Raw genomic sequence first — 8,902 nt, forward strand, 5'->3', positions numbered from 1 at the left:
ATCTTTATCCAGGAACCGGATGAAAACAGGGGAGAGGAGGATGCGAATGAAGATAGGTGTAGACAATGTAAAGTGATTTACTGTAATGTATTTAACTAAAGTGACCTTTTTCCTTTACAGGTGAAAGGTCAATGGGATATCTTGTGCACTTGTTGTCAAGGTTGTTACCAGCGACTTACTAACATAGGGGCATATTATCAAGGACGGCGTTAAAAATTATCGCTGGTTTAGCGGCAGAAAACTGCAGCTGAAGTGGCGATAATGGGCTTGATAATATGCCTTTGAGAATTCCAATAGAAGTCCAAGTTCTGGTGTGATAATTTTAACGTTGTCCTTGATAATATGCCCCATAGTGCTGATTGGTGTATCTGAACCAGAAATGAGATCCTGACAAGGACAAAAAATAACTGTGTAAGGTGAGGGTGAAGGTGTTGGGTGAGAGGCTAGGAGAGTGGTACTGCCTCAGTACGAATAGAATGCTACACCGCAGTGGATTGCTTTGCCACATTGCACGGAGCTAAGGTGAGACAGCACAATGGGGTGGAGGGCTAGAGGTGTGGAGGGCAGTATGTAGGAGAAGAGATTATCTGGGAGGGTCCACTCTGGGGTGCGCTGCGTTTGTACCTTTATTGTGAAGGCACTAGACTTAGTGCTGCCTGTGTGTTCAGGACTGGATACTGGGTTGCACCAGGCATGGAGAGATGGTGCGGCTGACACCAGGGTCGGATTGGTAATGCGGGCACTCTGGCAATGCCCGAGGGGCCGGTGTCTAGTTCTAGCTGTGGGCTGCTTTTTTTAGCTGTCTGAGGGGCCAATTTGGGTGGTTTCTGCATTGTCTGGATACCGCCAGCGGCCCAGTGGGTGCCTGAGTGGCCTTGCTGGAGGCAGATGGGCGTCTATTACCTCCCTTTTATCGAGGGGCAAAGGTGTCACTCCCTTTCTCTCACAGGGCCGGCCTTTTAATATATGCATACAGAGCAGTGGCAGGGGGCCTCAGCAGAGTAAACTAATCCGTGCACTTTTTTTTTAAACTCCCTTTTTTAATAACATTTCGCCGAAGCAGTGTTTTTGCGGAAAGACAATATGCAAATGTGGGCCACTTTTTTTTTAGCGTGCACGGGACGATTTTTTTATCCCAATCCAACCCTGGCTGACACAGGTTTGTGTGTCCTGTACCAGGAGGCAGTACAGGCTTTGTCATCTGTGGGCTGGTGCACTGCCCTGCTCTTTCATGCCAGGGATGCCTTGGTTCGGGATAATACTCCTACGGGTGGTTTCAGCACAGGCCTGCAGGGCCTGTCCCATCAGTATGAAGACGAGGACCCACAGGTCACCTCCTTGGGCTCGGGCCACAGGGCCTGCTGAACTTTGGGAAGATGGGTCCTCGCCTCTTCTCGTTCCCCAAGCCCTCGCTCCTGAGAATGGAGGGAAGAGTGTGTGTGTGTGTGTCTGACAGATCAGGGTTATAGCAGCTTCCAATGCAGCTAATTGTGCAGGGTTTGTCGAGAAAAAAGGAGGCTGCGGTGACTGTGGTGTTCGCCCACATGGCGGTAATGGTACAGAGTGTCCCAGTCGCCTCAATTTGGTGCTTGCAGCACTGTTTGAAGTTGGGAAGGGGTGAGGACCCTGGCACCCCCACCTGGTCCATCTCTCCCTTCATATTGCGCCGGAGCCAGGGTGACAAGGGGTTGTAGGTGGTATTGCGGGCAGGTTGGAGAGTTGGTGAGCAAGATGTCCCCCTCTTTGGGTGCGGTGAGGTGCTGAAGTGGGCAAATGTCGGGTAACAGTGGGCCCTTGCACATCTTCACCTGCTGCACCAAGGTGGCGGCTCTCCCCTTTGGGGCTGGTCCACAGGTTCGTATTTTAGCAGCCTTGGTGAGTGGAGTACTAAGGGGCAGATTTACATGCCCCTTGCACCACATTTACGCTACCGTTGCGTCACTTCTGTGACGCAGCGGCCGCATAAACCATGCGCCACGTTGCTCCTTATTTACAACGTGACGCATCTTGGGAGATGTGTCATGTTGTAAAGCCCTGCGCCACATGAAACCTGCGTTAGGTTTCATGTGGGTGTTCCTGTGCAGGTTGGGCGTTCCGTCGCATGAACGACTCGTAAAAGTGCCGCACTTTCCCGAGGCCGCTGCAACAAAACTTTACGCCTGCTTGAGGCAGGCGTAAGGAGTGGCGCACCATGTTAGGTATGGGCGGCCCCTATGCATTGCTGGAGCCGTGTCGCGCTTGCGACACGACTCCAGCAATGTGTCGCCCTTACGCCACAGGATGCGACATGTATCACCCTATCCTTGCGCCACGGTGCACCGCATTGTGGTGGCGCAAGGTGAGAATTGCATGTGGCGTCTTTTCTGGCACATCCCTGCTGATTTGCGGAGATGCGCCAGAACTTGTAAATCTGCCCCTAAGAGTCCACATACCTCTGTAATGTGGGAGGAGGAGTCCCTCTTCTACCGGTTCCTCATTTACCTTTGGCCTTCGGATGAGAAGGGTGGGGTGGTGCCTTCCAGGGATTCCTCTGCATTCCTTGCACATCAGGAATGGGAATTGGGGGGGGGTATGGGTTGTGGTGCCTGGCTTAGTGGGTGCTACACCCATGGCTGGGGGGAGTAGAGTAAATTGGGCCTCAAGGGAGCCTATGTTCTCAAAATGCTGCACTGTCCTTTGCCGCTGCACAGACTTGTGCCCAGCATTTATAGCGTGGTCAATTGACCCACTGCTTTTTCGGGGTTTAGCTGCGGGCCTTTGCATCATGGGAGTCCTCGAGGCACGTCTGGGTGGTTGGGGAGGGGGCGTGGATAAGGAGTGGGGAGGGAACAGAGAGGAGATGCCAGTGATAGGGTTTATTCACCACCTTGGGTGGCATCAAAGGAAACGGGTTCTTTGGACTCCCTTGGTGGTCGGGGCCAATGCATCGTCTGCGCTCTAGAGGGGTTTGAGAATGAGCAAAACATAGGGGCTTATTTATGAGTCCCTTGTGACACTTTTGTGCCACTGCTGTGTCACTTTTTGTCGGCGTAAACAATGCACCATGTTGCAGCATATTTACAAAGTGACGCATCTAGGCAGATGCATCACTTTGTAAAGGCCTGCGCCAAATTATACCTGCGTCTGGTATAATGTATGCAGGGTGGGCGTTCAGACGCAATAAAGCCTCGTAGAAGTGGCACGGTGAAATCTATGAGATTTCACTGAACCACTTCTAGGCCGCCACTGCGTCAAATCCGTCACCCTTATGCCGCCTCATGGCAGGCGAAAGGGTGACGCAGGTCTATAATCATAGCCCTTCCCCTGCATTGCTGGATTTGCATCACGCTTCCGACACAACTCCAGCAATGCGTCAGTTTAGCGCTCACAGATATATCAGTAATAGTGACGTATCTGTCATTCCTTGCAACATGTTGCATCGTACAGTAAATATGATGCATCCATCATGTTGCAGGGAGGGCGCAGTGAAAACTGTGGCATCGCTGTTTTCACGCCGAGATGTGACCGTTTTTATAAATAAGGCCCATGGTATCTGTCAAGGATCAAACAGTTTAGTCAAGGAGTAATGGCGGATTTGTTGCAAATTTTCAGGATTGCTGCTGTGCTATTCAAACACTGGGTTACGGTGATGGGGGTTTATTCACCCTCATGGTGGAGCATCAAGATGAACCCCCCTGAGGGTCGGTGCCAATGTTCCTGCTACACGGTAGGAACCCTTCAGCCACCCACACCCCTCCCACATCTACCCCTCCCATCTGAAGAGCAAACAGGCACAGTTCGAAACACAAGAAGACAGTTCTATGTACGATAAACTGTGGAGCTTATTTAAAAACTCCTTGTGCTGCCCATGCGTCACTTTTAATATGGGAAAAAGCAATGCACAGGCAGCTCAAGGGTCTTGTAAATAAGCCCCTGTGTCCCTGCGTCGATAGATGATAATGGTTCATGAGAAAGGAGAAACATTCCTGCCTGAGCGAAAAGAAGCAGGAACACCACGGGTGAGCAGTTGAAAGGATATATCTCGAGTACAACCGTATCGGGAGGGAGTACTCCTGCAACAGCCACTTGCCTAAGGTAGGCCTTTTAATCCTGAAGTCAGGGTGCTAGGTTATAAGTGTGAGGGTGCCCTGCATGAGCAGGACATGACCTACAAACCCCGGAGTCAATTCTCCAGGCTTTGTAAGTGCAGCCAGCCATTTTAAACATACAGTGGACATCAAGTCAATTACAAGATGTCTAGCTATATATTAGCTGCTACGAAACCGGTCATGTTTGGTATCAAACATGTTGGAATCCTACCCCAACACAGATTCCATTGTTGAATGTAGGGTCCCATGTACTGGGGGCATCCATAGGGAGCCCCCCTGTATTCCGGTACCAGCCTTTCAGGGTCACACTGCAAGCTAGTGCTGCTGCCGACCACAGACACAATTCTGCCCTCTTGCTGCTGAGCCAGTCTCGAGCAGGGGAAGGTAGAACAATAGGTTTCCTGTCACAGGGATGTGCGGCCGCCTCCCAGACTGGACTTAGTGTATTGGGCTGGGGTGTGGGCGCTTGGTGCATTCCTTGCATAATCCAGTTGCTCGGGCTTTTTGAGGTGACCCTGGTGCGATTTGTGGAATACTGATTTCCAGCTTTGAGGCTCTTAAATGTAGCAACATTTCGCAGTGTGGTGATCTGTGGACACAACCACGATTGTTGTGACTGGGACCACGCCTTGGGTCAGGATGGGTAAGGCCAGAGCAAAACTAACAGGAGCATCACCAGACCAGGAAGATGATCCCCGGAGCAGAAACAAGGGAAATCGGGGTCGTTAGTCCCGGTAGACCCAGTGCATCAGCAGCTAACCAAAATATTAGATGCTATTGCCTACACTAAAGCAACTCTGCATCAAGATATTATCACTGTGTCAGTGGGGCTGGGGCTCCTCAGAGCAGAGCACCAAAAGCTACCAGAAAGGGTGAAAGTAGCAGAGTCCTCAATTGCTGAGCTCCACCCTGCACAACAAGCACTGTCGCTCCAAGTTGCAGAGCTCTCTGATAGGGTCCGCACGCTAGAACATAGGGCTGAAGATGCAGAAGGATGCAATAGAAGGAACAACATTAGGTTGGTGGGCCGCCCTGAGGGGGTGATGGGCAGGGACATGATCGTCTTCCTTGAGCCCTGGCTTCGCACAGTGATCGCACCAGAGGGCTCGTCGATATTCTACACTCTTGATAAGGCTCACCATGCCCCGGCTCGATCCCTGGCACTGGGACGGCCCCATGTCTTGTTGTAGCAAAGCTTCTACATTACAAAGACAGAGACGTACTTCTGCAAAGAGCAAGGACTAAAGGCCCAAATGTAGTGGACAACAGCAAGGTGTCAATATTCCCCCATTATACAATTGAAATCCACCAGAGATGAACCTCGTTTTTTTAAGTTAAGAAATCCCTACGGGAGGAGGGTCTACAATACTCTTTGATCTTCACTGCCTGCTTCCGCATAGTGTTGGAGAGGAAGACACATTTCTGTGATGATCTCAAGACAGCATGGGAATGGCTCAAGGCCTACAGGTCTGGGGGGTCACCCCCAACGGTGGAGCCTGCCGTCGTACCTCGGGCTCCTGGACTCAGGAAGAGATCCAGGAAGAGGTCCAAATGGGGCCTGCCGAAAATATCAAGCTCATCCCAAACTTAGAAGGAAAGGGCTGCAGCCCTTCAGGTGATGACTGAGATCATGAAAGAGAAGGAAACTATCTCGGAGGCTGGCTCCAATTCGGTGAAGGGGACTGAGGTGTCGAACTCGGACTCCTCCTGTGCGGATAGTGTCTCCCTACTGATAGATATTCAAGGGACTGCAGATGATCTTCTTTGAAATACAGATCAAGCATGAATAGTGCCTGTCCCCCTCGTGACAGGCTGCGTCCTGTTGAGCTGCTATATGGTCTGGCTGAGCCTTATCGATGTATGGGCCAGCGTAGAATGAGCATGAGATTGCTCCTTTAGAGCCTGGTCTTTCCCCTCTAGAAGGACCACTCCTTTGGTTGGTCTGGGTCCTAAGACTGATGGTTTATCAACAGTTTGGGTGACTGGACATTGCCAGGCTGCTCTGGGATTGGGGAGTTCATGATTGTGGGTGTTTTCTTTATGGTTTAGTGTCCGCTAATTGCAGGAGTGGTAACGGATCTCCTATCTGGGGGCGGGCTAGGTAGGGGTACGGAGGAGGGCATAATATGTAAGTACATTTTGAACCATGGTAACTGGACAACACACATTTAACTTTCGGACGTAGAATATAAGGGGGATGGGCTTAGAGGTTAAGAGAAATAGGGGCAGATGTACGACCATTTTTGCAGTTACAAGCATGAATTCGTCCTGTTTCTGACCGCAAAAAAGCTCAGCCCCATGTACCAACCATATTTTGTGAGTCGCTAACCTATTAGTGACTCGCAAAATATGGTTTGCGCCTCGCTAGTAGGAAGGGGCATGACAAGGGCGTCCTTTCCTAATAGCGAGTGCAAATGGCATGTACCATTGTTTTGCGACCGCTTTTGCGCTCGCAAAACATTCGCAGTTTACCACCCTTTTCAAAACGGTGGTAAACCATTCACAAATGCGCCTTTGCAAATGGGAGCGCAAAGGGGCCCAGGGACCACTGCCTGCACTCAAAAAATAAAACTGAAAAGTTAAATTTTTCTTTTTTAGATGCATTCCTTTTCCCTTTAAGGAAAATGGGATTGATTTTTAAAAAACTTACATGGTGGTCCCAAATTGTGCTTGTCTCATGAATATTGATGAGGCACACAATTTGCAACCCCATTGGGAATCGCAAAGTGTCGCAAAATACATGCTGCGTACATCTGGCCCGTAATGTGCATTGATACATGGAATGGCGGGGTGTGCAGGAAACCCGGCTACAGGAGACACATCTCCTGCAAGGGGAGGCGGAGAAACTATGCAAAAGATGGAGGGGGCAGATATTTGCGACCATTGTTTCCAGTAAGCTGCGCGCGGGGCACGCGCGCACTTGTCTCTCTTCGAGCACGCAGTGTGGCATTTGAAGCGTGCACAACAGCAGGTTAGTCCAGCAGCAAGTGCCTCCTGCACTTGCTGCATTTCTTTAGTTGAAAGGGCACGGCTGCAGGACAGATTGTAAGCCTTTGTGAAAGTATTCATGTTAATCGCAGCGCCCATCACGCGCTGCAATTAACATGATTACTTTAACAAAGGCATACAATCTGCCTGCAGCCGCGCCCTTTTAACTAAAGAAATGCAAAGTCAGTGGTCAAAGTGGGCGGGATTGGCAGGGCACGGCGTGCCCCTACTTCTTTAATTTGATTGATCCCGTTCCCCTACTTTATTATTTTAAACACACGTCCAGGGACGGGCAGGCGGACAGAGAAGGAACGGCATCGTCTCTTCCTTCCTCCTCTGAGAAGACAAGGTCAGTGTCGACCTCTGCTCTGCCGCTGACCGCAGCCCCCACAGGGGGCCAATCAGCGGTCAGCGCCTTAGTGCCCCCGGGGCACCGGTCACCCCTCCCCACCCCCTCCCACAGGGAGGGGGTGGGGACGCCGACCGGAGCCCCCCTCCTCGGGCTGGCCGGAAGTGACGCGCAATGCGTGTCACTTCCTGGCCCTGGTGTGAGGGGGAGGCTATTTAGCCTTCCCCCACCCTCCTGGCGACCTCTTTGTCGCCCACCTCGCCACGAGGCATTGGTGGTTCAGTGGTAGAATTCTCGCCTGCCACGCGGGAGGCCCGGGTTCGATTCCCGGCCAATGCAGCTGAGCATTTTAGTGCAGGTCGCCCACCTCGCCACATCGCCACACAGCATCGGTCGTTGTCTCGTCGCTCGGATCCACGCTGCATCGCTCGCCGTCTTGTCGCTGTTTTGCTGAATCTCACGGTGAGTCTTGCTGCACCCACTCCGCCCTGGCCCTGTCCCTGGGCAGTACCAGGTCGACGGGGCCCTGTGGCTCGGGTGGCCACGGGCGGAGGGGGCGCAAGAGTAAGGCATAGGTGGCGATTTGTTAGGGGCGGTTGCCGCGGTCCGGCGGTCAATCTCTGTGATGGGGCTGGCTTCGCAGCTGTTATCAGTGGGGAGTCAGCTTAATTGTAGAGCGCTCGCTCAGCATACCGTCGAGCTACTATCTGGGGGGGGGTGGTTCGCGACCTCGGGCTACTCACTCACCCTCCCCTCAGGCCAGGGTCCGGAAAGGGTTCGAAGCAGCGTTGCCGTTGCCGCACTCGCTAAATGGTCCCTACGGCCTTGTTATGTGGGGGGTTCTAGGCTGCGCTGCCGCCAACGTTGTGGGGAAGCAGCTTCTAGCCGGGAGGTAGTGTCAAGCAGCAGAGTGAACTCCGAGCGACCCCCCCTTGTATTCAGGGCGAGGTCGTTGGGCCCCTACCCCCTTGCCTCGGGTCGGGTCCGGGTAGGGGCCTTGAGAGTGGGCCGTCGGCTGTGTTGCCGCCGGGTGCGGTGATGCAGGCTGCGAGCCACGCGGTGCGTCACCTTACTGGGCCGGATCATTGTGATGAGGTGTGGCACCGCGGCCAGGGCGACACACGCCGGAATCTCACAGCGCGTCTGTGACTCTGGGCAATACCTTGCGTACTCTTACCAACGGCCTCCAGCGCCTAGAAAAGCTTACCGGTGATTGCTCGCACTCTACAAATGTGGTTTATTATTATCATTTAATCCCTCGTGGTCGGGGCGGCAGGACAAAAGTTGGGAGCCTCGCGGTCGGGTCACCGGCATGGGATCTCGTGGATCATTTATCACGGCAATCCCCCCCCCCCCGGTTCAGCAATCCTATGCAGGATGATGTTTTAAAGCTCACAATCTTGATTGCACCGGGGGGATTGATGTATGGGGGCATGCGTTGTACATGTTGTCCTCATTATGAAGGAGATAAGCGTAG

At 52.5% G+C, this 8,902-nt stretch overlaps 1 non-coding gene across 1 annotated transcript; it reads left to right on the top strand.

Annotated features, from left to right (window-relative positions):
* The first annotated feature begins 7,693 nt into the window (after positions 1–7,693).
* On the top strand, positions 7,694–7,764 carry TRNAG-GCC (transfer RNA glycine (anticodon GCC)). Its single transcript has one exon. It is a non-coding gene; the product is annotated as a tRNA-Gly (tRNA).
* The last annotated feature ends 1,138 nt before the right edge of the window (positions 7,765–8,902 follow it).

This window comes from Triturus cristatus, chromosome 5_1 (genome assembly GCF_964204655.1).
Source record: "Triturus cristatus chromosome 5_1, aTriCri1.1, whole genome shotgun sequence".
Classification (NCBI taxonomy): Eukaryota; Metazoa; Chordata; class Amphibia; order Caudata; family Salamandridae; genus Triturus; species Triturus cristatus.